Source organism: Bombyx mori, chromosome 11 (genome assembly GCF_030269925.1).
Source record: "Bombyx mori chromosome 11, ASM3026992v2".
NCBI classification, from domain to species: Eukaryota; Metazoa; Arthropoda; class Insecta; order Lepidoptera; family Bombycidae; genus Bombyx; species Bombyx mori.
The window spans coordinates 5642408-5655351 of record NC_085117.1 but is presented as its reverse complement, the minus strand read 5'-3'; the positions used below and the strand labels follow the sequence as shown (position 1 = coordinate 5655351).

At 39.4% G+C, this 12944-nt stretch overlaps 1 protein-coding gene across 1 annotated transcript in view; it reads left to right on the top strand.

Annotated features, from left to right (window-relative positions):
- The window catches only part of LOC101747023 (alanine aminotransferase 1), a 153534-nt gene extending 143276 nt beyond the window's left edge, over nucleotides 1-10258 (top strand). The window contains exon 10 of the transcript XR_009974231.1: nucleotides 10216-10258. The gene's annotated coding sequence lies outside the window, so the exon portion shown is untranslated. The remainder of the gene's footprint in view (nucleotides 1-10215) is intronic.
- The last annotated feature ends 2686 nt before the right edge of the window (nucleotides 10259-12944 follow it).

Here is a 12944-nt window from a genome sequence, read left to right as displayed (position 1 = left end):
ACGAGCTCACAGCCTGTGTTAAGCCTGGTGTTAAGTGGTTACTGGAGCCCATGGACATCTATAACGTAAATGCGCCACCCACCTTGAGATATAAGTTCTAAGTAATGCGTTTCGCATTACTGTTTCACTTCAAAAATAGGCAGTGCGGTGGTACCTACCCGTGCGGACTCACAAGAGGTCCTACTACCAGTAATCACGCAAATTATAATTTTTGCGGGTTTGATTTTTATTACACGATGTTATTCCTTTACCGTGGAATTCAATCGTGAACATTTGTTAAGAACGTATTTCATTAGAAAAATTGGTACCCGCCTGCGGGATTCGAACACCGATGCATCGCTACATACGAATGCACCAGACGTCTTATCCTTTAGGCCACGACGACTTCATTGCACTCTTCTTATTAATATCGTGATCAAAACGAGGATATAATCTGTAAAACACATGTTAATGTTCTGATATGTATTTCTTTAAAGACTTCTCACCGACAGACAACAGCGCAACGCACAGAAGGCGGCACTTACGATAACGCGGGCTGCAAACTTAGCCGAATTTTATTGGTAAACAATAATATATATATATATTGAAAAGACTCTTATTATGAAGAGTTTGAAAAGTTATAAAATAAATTTCACACACCACAATACGAGTATTTTATGTTCAGACGTACATACAATAAAATATAATAGTTTAAAAAAATTACCCTTCTACTCATATCTGTTCATAAAATATTTATAACTACTGGTAACAAAAACCCCACGCTTTTTACAATAAAGTCATTTTTTATTACACAATTTTGTATTGAAATTTATTTCCTTTTTTTTTAGTTATTTTAAACTATTATTTATTTTTCATTTTTTAGTTTACTTTCAATTTTTTCATATTTTCTTTTAATATTGAATTGTCATCACCTGAATAAGTATACCAAATTTCGAGTTAATCTGACGTTTTGAAGGGGGTCAAAATCATGTTCAAAGATTCCGTTACATACTAACATACATACGTCTGAAGCTAATAAAAGCGTATTAAAAAGACAAAATAAATCCCAATCTTCATCCTGAATCTCTGGCAATATTCAAACCACGGGAATGTCAGAGTCGTTCCCTGGAGCCGCCTAGAGGTGCTGCTCATAAAATAAAAACATTCCCCCTCACCCCGCGCCCCCACACCTTTCACGGGGCCACTTGACAAATGGGGCCGCTGATTATAAGCGCGTACCTGACCTGCGATTGTGTTACCCTAAAGAAATAGCCGTTATTAATAACGTTGACTCCAAAATATATAAGCTGCTTTTTCACGATTTGATAAATTGTCAGCTAGAGGGCAAGGGCTTGTCGGTGATATCTCACTGCAGGCCAGCCCCACGCCGCGACCCCACGCTATGACCCCACGCTATGACCCCACGATGTGACCCCACGCTGCGGCCCCACGCTGCGGCTCTACGATGCAGCAGTCTCATATTTCCTCGACCTTCCAATACATACTTTAATCCGACTAAATCTTTTTTACAATAAAATCATTTTTTCTTACACTATTTTTAATTCAAATTTATTAAAATTTATTTCTATTTTTATTTGGATTTTCTTTAAAAGCCTATTTTGTTAGTTTTTTTAAACTATTATTTATTTTTCATTTTTTAGTGGAATTTCAGTTTTTTCAATTATTTTTTTAATTTTTTTTTAATGTTGAATTGTCATCGGTCCTTAATAAGTATACCAAATTTCGAGCTAATCCGACGTTTTGAAGGGGGTCAACATCATGTTCAAAGATTCCATTACATACATACGTCTGAAGCTAATAAAAGCGTATTAATAAGTCGTCTCAGATCATGTATAACTGTAACATGATTCAAAATGACTGGCTCGGTCACACTGAGTGTACACAATGACCTTGCAGTTACTGGTGTTAAAATGCAAGACGTTACGCTCACTCCCCACTCCGCAACGCGTGTAATATCGCGTTGCAAGGCATGGCAGCATCACACTCGACCCCGACATCCAGCTTAAGATCATCGGCAAACATTAGATACCTGAAAGTCTTAATGTGGACAATATTTCAACCAAGCACTACACATGACATATTTGTGTGAGATCTTAGTGCGTTGTATGCTCTTTTTTAAAATCCCTGATGTGTTGAGGTGTCTTTCTATGGTTTGTCTTCGATGGTCTTTATAGTCTTGTCGTATAAGCTTGCTTATTGTAGAGGGCACTTAATTCTTTTTTTGGAACGAAGTTCCTTATCGCGCGTTGTGAAAGGGGGCTAGACGGAAAAAATTCTTACGAAAAGTTGTCACGACACTTTTTAGATCCGTCATTCTGACCAATCAACGTGTAGGCGCTTATCGCGTGACATTGCTCGTATCCGATTGGTCCGCGTAATGAGTACAGTTTCTCGAGATAGCTTTTCAACAATAGTAATTTAGTTCATAGTATTGTTTTTTTCTTCTTTATAATGCCGTAATTTATTATTGTAACTTAAAAAAAAATTACAATTTCTTTACTAATTAATCGAAAGGAACTTCGTTCCATCCGGGTGTCCCTTGACACCTCTGAAGTTTTTTTTATTTCAAATTTTTATTAATTTTTATTGACGGCTCTATCACCTAGGAACAAAAATCGCAGTGCTATATCTGAACGTACAAGAAGATTAATAATAACACGTAGAAAATACCTTCAAAAGACAAAACCTAAACACATGACATATACGAAACATTAATAATAAGTTCTTGACGCGGTGCGACCTCTACATGTGCATACATGTGTGTGTGAGTGAGGCAGCCGCTGCAGACGCTCGCAGTGAGGATCTCAGTCGATGAAAGAACGTAATTAAAATAGTTAATTAATGCACGAGGAGCACGTAATTACACTTGCCGTGTACTCGACGTGTTTCTACTTCGCATTCTCCTCAAATCTATGCACGATATTTATGTTTTTATTTCGGAGTGCTTGTTTTATGTGAGCAGCTATAGACTAGTACTGTTAATAATTGATAACGCCATCTAGTTTTGACATTACAAAAGGCTCTACCTATAACTCGTCATTTGATACCACCGCCGCATCTATAAAATCTGTGACAAGAATAAAGTTACTGCAAAAAGAGAAAGAATCGAGAAAAAAGTAACCTCATATAGTGTAGGAAATTAATCCGGACATACTGTTACGCGCTGGGGTTCGGGATAAATAAAAATTCTACCGAATTACAAGTTAACATTGTATTCAACATTTGAGCACTTAAAACACTCAAAAAACACTTTCAAACTCTCAATTCGCTTCTCCCGCATCGCTTCAGGTGATCCGTTCGCTGTTTCGCTTCGAGTAGTTCCGGTTAATGACTGGCTCCGTTACATCTCTGCAACGCTTTTACAGCCGATACCACACCCCTAGAATGATCGAGAATATTCCACACATCTCTAGTATTGTGTTTCCGCTATCTGACAATAGATGGCGTTGTACTTCTCGAACGTTCTAAGTGCTACTAGATCTTTCAATACTCGTTCGACTATCCGACGATAGATAGCTTTATTCTTACCGGCGTAACAATACATAAGTTGTAGTATGGCGAGTTCGAAAGCGAGCGACCAGTTTATCGCCATCCACAGCAGTGGTTCGCGGTCACCTGCGGTACCAAGAGCTGTCAGGTGTTAGAGGGTCCACGTGGCGTCTCTGTGTGGTCCACTTTAAAATGAAAGACGCGGCGTGGATTCGCACAGCCAGATTTTTTTTTCTCCTACCTAAGCTGATAGCCTTGAGAGGCTACTTCAGCGTAACCTTAACTAATAGGTGAGCTCACAGGACTCAAGCCTGACGATGTTGCTAACACGAACCCTAGCAAGAGCCGTGCTTCGCAGAATATACCACCGGATCGGAAACGCGACCCACTGAGAAGATCCGGCGAGAAACTCAGTGGGCTGTGTCTGTGGGTTCATTTACTCGTCGAACCCTTGCATCAGTAGTGCTTTTACATTTACACGGATCACACGTGGTTAACTGATTAATTTGGCAAAATCCAGCCCATTCATATTATCTATAGGGATTTCCGACTTTGCATTTTCACTAGAATGGAATACGTCCCTAGTGGCATCAATTCCGCTAACGGCGTGCCCCGCACAGTGAGCGCTCGCTGGTGGCTGCTGCCTGGTGCGACGCCGAGGACGCTAACACCTCTTTAAAAATGCCTTAATAGCATTTTTGACGCCACGCGGAGGGTAGCGTGGCTGGAAAATGTCTAGAGAGCTGCGTCCCTGGCTATTAAAAGATACAAACATTATAATCTATAACCACGTACACACATGTTACAACACGCCCTACCCCAAGTGGATAAGTAATACCCCAAGATTTCAATGTGGAATGTTAAATTTAGATACTTTCGTAAATTTTATTATTATAAAAGCTATGTTTATTATTTTTATAAAAGTTAAACTTACAACAAACGTTCAAGCTAGACACATAGACAAAATAATCACAATGCCATGTCAAAGTTCTCCTGGCTAATATTAGAATTTATTTGTTTGTTTCTTTTTATTCAGTTCTGTAGAATCGAGGAGGAATGAACGCATTTTTTCCTTTTCAATTTTTTATTTCATCGCTGCTGAACTGGACTGACTTTGATGTAACTTTACTTTGCTTATATATTTAGTTACAACCCACGACGGAGTGAACTCTCGTTGGTAGATTGAGAGACCACGCCGCTGAACACTACCTAAGTAAACTTCTTAAGTAAACTAGAACCTACAGTGTTTTGATTACGAGCTAAATATTCGAACATGTTAATAAAAATCTGTATATCTAAAATGAATTGCTATTCGTTAGTCTCGCTAAAAGTCGAGAATGGCTGGACCGATTTGGCTAATTTTGATCTTGAATTATTTGTGGAAGTCCAGAGAAGGTTTATAAAGTAAATAAATATGAAAATTAAATAATTGGAATTAAATAAAAACAACAATTTTGTTTTTTTTTATGTGTCCCCCGTCGGACGGATTCTTTTTGTTTGTTTTAAGTTTATTTTATACAAAAGTTTAGGTCTTTTATTTATCAATTGAGGCACTATGAAGTCTGCCGGGTTAGCTAGTATGTGATATAAATTTTAATATCTAAATTTTAATAACTTTCCACACAGGCTCCGCACGTCACTGATAACAGAAGCAAGCCAGTATGTTGCGGCTCCATTACTTTGTTACCAAAACAATTTAAAGTAGGTAATGTTATAGTTTACCCTTTTTAAAAATTCTCGTTATATTCACATCAATTTATGTTGTATGATACTGATTGATAGTTAGGGTGGTGCAGGGATGCAGGAGTGAAGGCAATGAGTCAGTAACCTGACCTAACAGGATAATCCAGTTATCAGAGCGAAGTGGCCGTCGCACCGTGTCTACCAGACGATGTTCTATAGCGGAGAACAGTAAGGCGACTTCACGGACTACATCTGATATTTGTCTACACACTGCTGTGGTACTTCTTAAAATAAAAAAATAACACAAACCTTTAATAGAAATTTAACATGGTCATTATTTCCCTTATTCACGTTTTCATATACACGACGGAGTGACTGGTTCCATGAAGTTTTTAAAATGATGACGCCAGCGTCGCATCTTGCGCTGAAAAATGGATTCTTTTGTTATAATCTTAAGCGGTCATCATGTTTGTTAGACCCTGGTTAAGCACCTAGACAATGTCCCAAATGAAAACTTACCCCTAAAGAATCCAATGATGTTATAATTCAACACAGTTTGGTCAACACAGTTCACACAGGAACTGAATACAGTGACTGGTGAATCTCCGGCCAGACTTGGTTAACCACTTATCCCCGTTACTCCTACTCGGTATGGGTAGCTCTGTCATTCTAGCGGGCGATTTAAAACGAATATCGAAGGACCTAGTAGCACCCAGAACGCTCGAGAAGAACAACGCCATCTATTGTTAGATAGCGGAAACGACTACTAGAGATGTGTGGAATATTCTCGATAATTCTAGGGATGAGGTATCGGCTATAAAATCGTTGTAGAGATGGCACGCAGTCAGTCAGTAATCGGAACTAGTCGAAGCGAAACAGCGAACGAATCACCTGAAGCGAAGCGAAAGAAGCGAATTGAGAATTTTAAAGTGTAGTAAAGTGTTTAAACTGTTCTAAGTATTGAATACAATGTTAACTTGTAATTCGGTAGATTTTTTATTTATCCCGAGCCCCAGCTCGTAACAGTATTAAAAATATCGGACAAGATTTATAAAGCATTCAAATTAGTCGAATGAGCAGTGTCTTACTGTCGTCCCTCTGTGCGTCATGAGGATTCATGAATGCAAGGAGGCCTCGTCTCAACTGAAGTGGACTAATTAATGACGGACATTAAGTGCAGGTGATCCTATCCCTAGCTCCCGCTCAGCCTCCACCCCCGAGAGCGTCCCGGCTTTGTGGCAGACTCGCCTCATTTAATCTCACAAAAGTAATCGGTTTTTTTAAGTTAATGGCCAATTGTAATCGGTAAAGGTCTGTTGTTGATCAACGACAAGAAAATCATTTTTCAATTACATTCAATCTATATATATAAAAATGAATTGCTTTTCGTTAGTCTCGCTAAAACTCGAGAGCGGCTGGACCGATTTGGCTAATTTTGGAAGTCCAGAGAAGGTTTAAAGGGTAGATAAATATGAAAATGCTCGGAATTAAATAAAAATAACAATTTCGTTTTTCCTTTGATGTGTCCCCCGTCGGACGGATTCCTTTTGTTTGTTTTAAGTTTATTTTATACAAAAGTGTAGGTCTTTTATTTATCGATTGAAGCACTACGAAGTCTGCCGGGTCAGCTAGTTACTACAACAGATCTTCGAGCGTTGATTTGGTACTGACGACTAATTTTGCTCTAAAGCGCGCATGCACCTAACGATATGACGTTTGACAGTACTTACACTCGGGTGAGTGTTCGGACATACATACATTCAGATGAACGTGTCGATTTCACCTCCGTGTTTAGGCGTATTTATGTACGAACGGGTCAACGAACTTACGGTCTACTCCGTGGTTAGTGAGAACCTGAGTTTTTTTTTCCTACGTAGCTGATAGATAGCCTTGAGAGGCTATTTCAGCTTAACCTTAACTAGTAGGTGAGCTCACGGGGCTCAAACCGGAGTGATCCTAACACTGACCCTAGCAAGAGCAGTGCTTAGCAGAATCTACCAGCGGATTGGAAACGCGACCCACTGAGAAGATCCGGCGAGAAACTCAGTGGGCTGTGTCTATGGGTTAAGTCGCTCGTCGAGCCTTTCGCTGCAAGAGACGGGTTCGACGAGGACGGTGACCGGGTGAGTTTTTAGACACCACAGCGTACAATAATATTTGTCGTAACGTTCGACGTAACAAGAGTTTCGTAGCGAGCATGGCCGATCTGTCCCCAGTAAAACAAGCAGATTAATGCGTTTAAGATTTAGAAATCGTTGTGTTATTTCGTGTCGGTAGGTCGTTTCATGGAAAGGAGTAGGTATCTGTCAGCTACACACAAAGACACAGCCAAGCCGCTGCCTGCTGTACTTCTTTACTTTGGCTCGAACACGCCATTTGTTCCCGTTGAAAACGTAAAGTAGTCCCGAAATTTATTTAAAACTACATACTGTTTCCCCGATTGTTAATAAATCTCTAACAACACTGATATACTCGAGTACAGGATCAAGTGCTTGTGTAGTGAAGTGTATTTAATAAAAACTAGAGGTCCCACAGTAATCAAAATTCGACTATAATTAATTGGAATTGTAAGTTTGTACACTATTATGATTGTATTTTATACTTCTATAATCACAAATTTCGCCAAGGCTACACCATTAATAAATATTTATAAAGACAAACAATATTTAATCTATTCTCAATTTGACCACAGACGTCAAGAACAAAAGTTTGACAATAAATAGTATGCATGCGTGTGTGCGTCAAATACATGGTGTGTAGTGTGTGTAATGTTTTCTTTATTGATTTAATGTATCTCTTATGCATTATTTTAAAAAAAATAGCATTGTGCATTTCTTCTCTATATTCTCTATAAGTGTGGAAAATTTCATACTCCTCCGTCCGCGCAATTTTCGTAAAAAGGGATACAAAGTTTTTGCTTCACGTATTAATATATAGATTCAATGCGTCTTACGGAAGATAGTGGTTCCGTATTCGGAATCAAATACAACGAATGAAACAGCAATACTTCCGATCAGTGAACCCGCTAGGTATATTGTCTCTAAAGCTACAAGCAGAATTTATATTCAGGAAAACAATGTAGTCTCGCACGAGATACGCACACGTCGCACCCTGGATTGCTCTACTGTTGTCATTGCAACTGCGATCAATATCGGCACCCCGACTCTGGTTCTAGTGCTAATCGCGAGAAGCCCCGGGCGGAGATTGGACGTCGGGTGAGAAAATGCAAGGGGAGCTGTTTAGTGGGTAGTGCCCTAAAACATCCTTGGGCCCGCGGTCTGCTCCCAACATCTGCACACCGTTAAGGCCCATATTATACACTACGGGCCGCATGACCCCTAGGCGTGGACACCTCGTAAGCCCGAAAATGATGATGAATGACGAGTATGTCAACCATGAACAGTGAACACACAAAACTGTCGCCATAAAACTTAAAAGTACCAGTTTTATTTCCGTGATGTGATCTCCTAACTAACTAACTATGGTGGACGTACGATTTTGATTAAAGAAACACTGAATTTAATTACGAGGACCCTAAGTACACAAACAGTGTCCGGCGTTCTTCAAAAACTTACAATTCGCTTATGGTAAGTTTGGATTAGAAGTCGGGGCAGTACGTACTACCGGGGTTCATCTTTGCGACCTCCGGACCGATTTATACAAATTGCGTTAATTAGGGACACCCGCGACCGGACAACTTTCAACTAACTCTGATTTGGTTTTATTCGTGAACTTTACAGTTTACTTCAAGTTTGAGTACCTCTTTTACGAATGATAAACGCATTTATTAAAATTATTTTAGAGTAAGTAATCTAAATTGATTTATTTTTTAGAAAGTACGCTTTTATCCAACTAAAAAATAGAAAATAAATTTTAATAAATAAAAAAAAAGTTTTTATTGCAAAAAAGGGTGGAGTGCTTTTCAGGATATTATCAAAATAACCCTTCTACTCATATCTGTTCATAAAATATTTATAACTACTGATACCATGCACCCCACGCTCTATTTTACAATAAAATCATTTTTTCTTACACTATTTTTAATTCAAATTTACTAAAATTTATTTTTCATTTTTTAGTAGAATTTCAATTTTTTTTCCACCTGTTTTTTAATATTGAATTGTCATCGGTCCCTAATAAGTATATCAAATTTCGAATTAATCCGACGTTTTGAAGGGGGTCAAAATTATGTTCAAAGATTCCGTTACATACTAACATACATACGTCTAAAGCTAATAAAAGCGTATTAAAAAGTAATAATATTTTGACTTTAATCTAGTGATATTAAGCTTGAGTATTCTATTATTTAATTTAATTAAACATTGTTCGTTATAATATCGATCCGTTTAACCAGAGTGCTACGTCGTAGCACAAGTCTACGAAACTCATACATAACATCGCTTCAATTCGTCACGTCTAGTTCGGGAGGGGTTCGACAGAGCGCGGCCGTCTCTAGATACTCTATCAATCTTCCTCGATAAAGCCGCCATTCACTGGGCTACCGTTATCTAGGGATCCTAGATGTTTTTTATGATCTCTTTTCAGGACATAAATAGGTTACGCACAAAGAATACTCAGCGACCGTGCCCGAAGCTTAAGTGATCTTTTGTGAAGCTTTTAGATCTATAACAACACTAGTAAACAAAACTAGTTACTTACATTCAGGAGAAGTCGTCGTGGCCTAAAGGATAAGACGTCGAAGGATAAGACGGTGCATTCCCGCAGGCGGGTACCAATTTCCCTAATGAAAATACTTAACAAATGTTCACGATTGACTTTCACGGTGAAGGAACAACATCCTTTAATAAAAATCAAACCCGCAAAATTATAATTTGCGTAATTACTGATGGTAGGACTTCTTGTGAGTCCGCACGGGTAGGTACCACCGCCCTGCCTATTTCTGCCGTGAAGCAGTAATGCGTTTCGGTTTGAAGGGCGGGGCAGCCGTTGTAACTATACTGAGACCTAAGAACTGATATCTCAAGGTGGGTGGCTTATTTACATTATAGATGTCTGTGGGCTCTACTAACCACTTAACATCAGATGGGCTGTCAGCTCGTCCACCCATGTAAGCAATTAAAAAAAAGTTACTGTTGTATTGAAAGATTTATTCGTGGCTTTCACTGTTGTTCTTGCGCTGAAAAGGCTTGTAGTGGCGTTAGATCGAACCGTAGCACGAGGGACAGAGCGCCAATAAATCCCGCGGGGATCTTCCGCAGTTACTATCACTAAATGTGGGAATATCTTTCTTATACCTTTAAACGAGCAATTCTTGTATATATTTATAATCTGAATTTCGGAAACGGCTCCAACGATTTTCATAAAATTTTGTATACAGGGATTGCGGGGGCTTTTTTTCCCTACCTATGCTGTTAGCCTTGAGAGGCTATTTCAGCTTCGCCCTAACTTTTGTAGGTGAGCTCACGGGGCTCAAACCTGACGACGATGCTAACACGAATCCTAGCAAGAGCCGTGCTTCGCAGAATCTACCGCCGGATCCCGACATCTATTGGCGAATAATAATACTTTTTTTTTTTATTGAGGGCAACTAACCGCTTTAAAGACACAACAAGATGCCGTTATAAAAAAAAAAACCATCATCTAGCATCTATTATTGAACAAATAATGCGGCATCTACAACTCTGTAAGGTTTTGACTCAATCGCAGAAAATATGAACGAACTTGAACAAACAGACTAAGACATTAATATTTAAGTTAATTTTCCTTAATTCCATAGTTTTTTCATATCCTCAAACATTAACACTAGTATAAAAACAAATATTGTAGATAAAATGTACAATACGAGTATTCGTAAATTATATCCTGTATATTGCTATAAAAATATAGGTAAGGGAAAAATGACCGAGACGGAACTGTGGACAGAAACACAATAGAGCCCCGAGCTACCCAAGGATCCGACTCCTGTGAGTAGTATCACTAGTCCCGACCTGTATATGGAAGAAGCGAAGGGTTCCATCATGGGTAGCGGAATAGACCGCTATCGCCATCACCAATAATAGGAGCCAGCCGACACGCCGTCAAATATTTGTTCGATTTTAGTTTCATTTACAAAACACTCAAAAACAATTTAGTCACCATAGAGAGTATAGTCGTTAGTCGTAGAGGCGATGGTCTGGCTACAGATGATATTGGACTCTGCATTGTGCTATAGCAATGTCGGTGCTACACATTACGGTAGTGTTTATTGCTTTTGTAGGCAGACGAGTATACGGCTCACCTGACGGTAAGTGGTCACCGTCGCTCATGGACGTCAGCAATGCCAGGGGCAGAGCCAAGCCACTGCCTACCATTAAGTACTCTCCACAAGCCTCGTTTGAAGCAGGACATGTCATAGCGCTTGGAAAACACCGTGGAGGGAAGCTCATTCCAAAGCCGGATGGTACGTCGCAAAAAAGATCTTTGGAAATGCACTGTCGATGAGCGCAGCGGTTCTAGATAATATGGATGAACTCTGCTCCGATGGCGGGAGGTGCGATGATAAAAAGGAGATGAGGGGATGGGTAAGCACTCATCACGGGGGCAGACCAGGGGCTCATCTATCCATGCAAATTTCATTTTATTTACATAAAATAGTTGCATTTCCTTATTTCGTGGGTAGGAGACTTGGACAATATTATTGTTCTGTAAGTGTGTCAGTTGTTTACAAATTAGCACAGTCAATTTAGTTTCCGAAGTGCACATTGAATCGTTCAAAACGTGACGTCAAAACAAAATAAAAGCTCCAATAAACTTTTGTAACTTTAATATCGCAAAGCTCTCTTTAATGAAATTTTTTAGTTGATACTTTAAAAGTATGTCAGTTGTTTACAAATTAGCACAGTCAATTTAGTTTCCGAAGTGCACTTTGAATCGTTCAAAACGTGACGTCAAAACAAAATAAAAGCTCCAATAAACTTTTGTAACTTTAATATCGCAAAGCTCGATTTAATGAAGACTTTTAGTTGATACTTTAACAGCGTAGAGTTAGTCTCGTCTATATGTTGTGTTGAATTACTGATGAGAGTAGACCGCCGCATCGTGTGAAATCACAAACAAACACATACTAACATTTATGTATGTATATTTGTTTCCACATATTTTTTTACTGGTGGTAGGACCTCTTGTGAGTCCGCGCGGGTAGGTACACTGCCTATTGCTGCTGTAAAGCAGTAATGCGTTTCGGTTTGAAGGGTGGGGCAGCCGTTTTAACTATACTGAGACCTTAGAACTTATATCTTTTTTTTTATTGCTTAGATGGTTAGACGAGCTCACAGCCCGCCTGGTGTTAAGTGGTTACTCGAGCCCATAAACATCCACAACGTAAATGCGCCACCCACCCTGAGACATAAGTTCTAAGGTCTAGTATAGTATTGTTACAACGGCTGTCTCACCCTTCGAACCGAAACGCATTACTGCTTCACGGCAGAAATAGGCAGGGCGGTGGTACCTCCCCGTGCGGACTCACAAGAGGTCCTACTACCAGTAATTACGCAAATTATAATTTTGCGGGATTCATTGTTATTACACGATGTTATTCCTTTACCGTGGAAATCAATCGTGAACATTTGTTGAGTACGTATTTCATTAGAAAAATTGGTACCCGCCTGAGATTCGAACACCGGTGCATCGCTCAACACGAATGCACCGGACGTCTTATCCGTTAGGCCACGACGACACCAGATATCTCAAGGTGGGTGACGCATTTACGTTGTAGACGTCTATGGGCTAAAGTAACCACTTAACACAAGGTAGGCGGTGAGCTCGTCCATCCA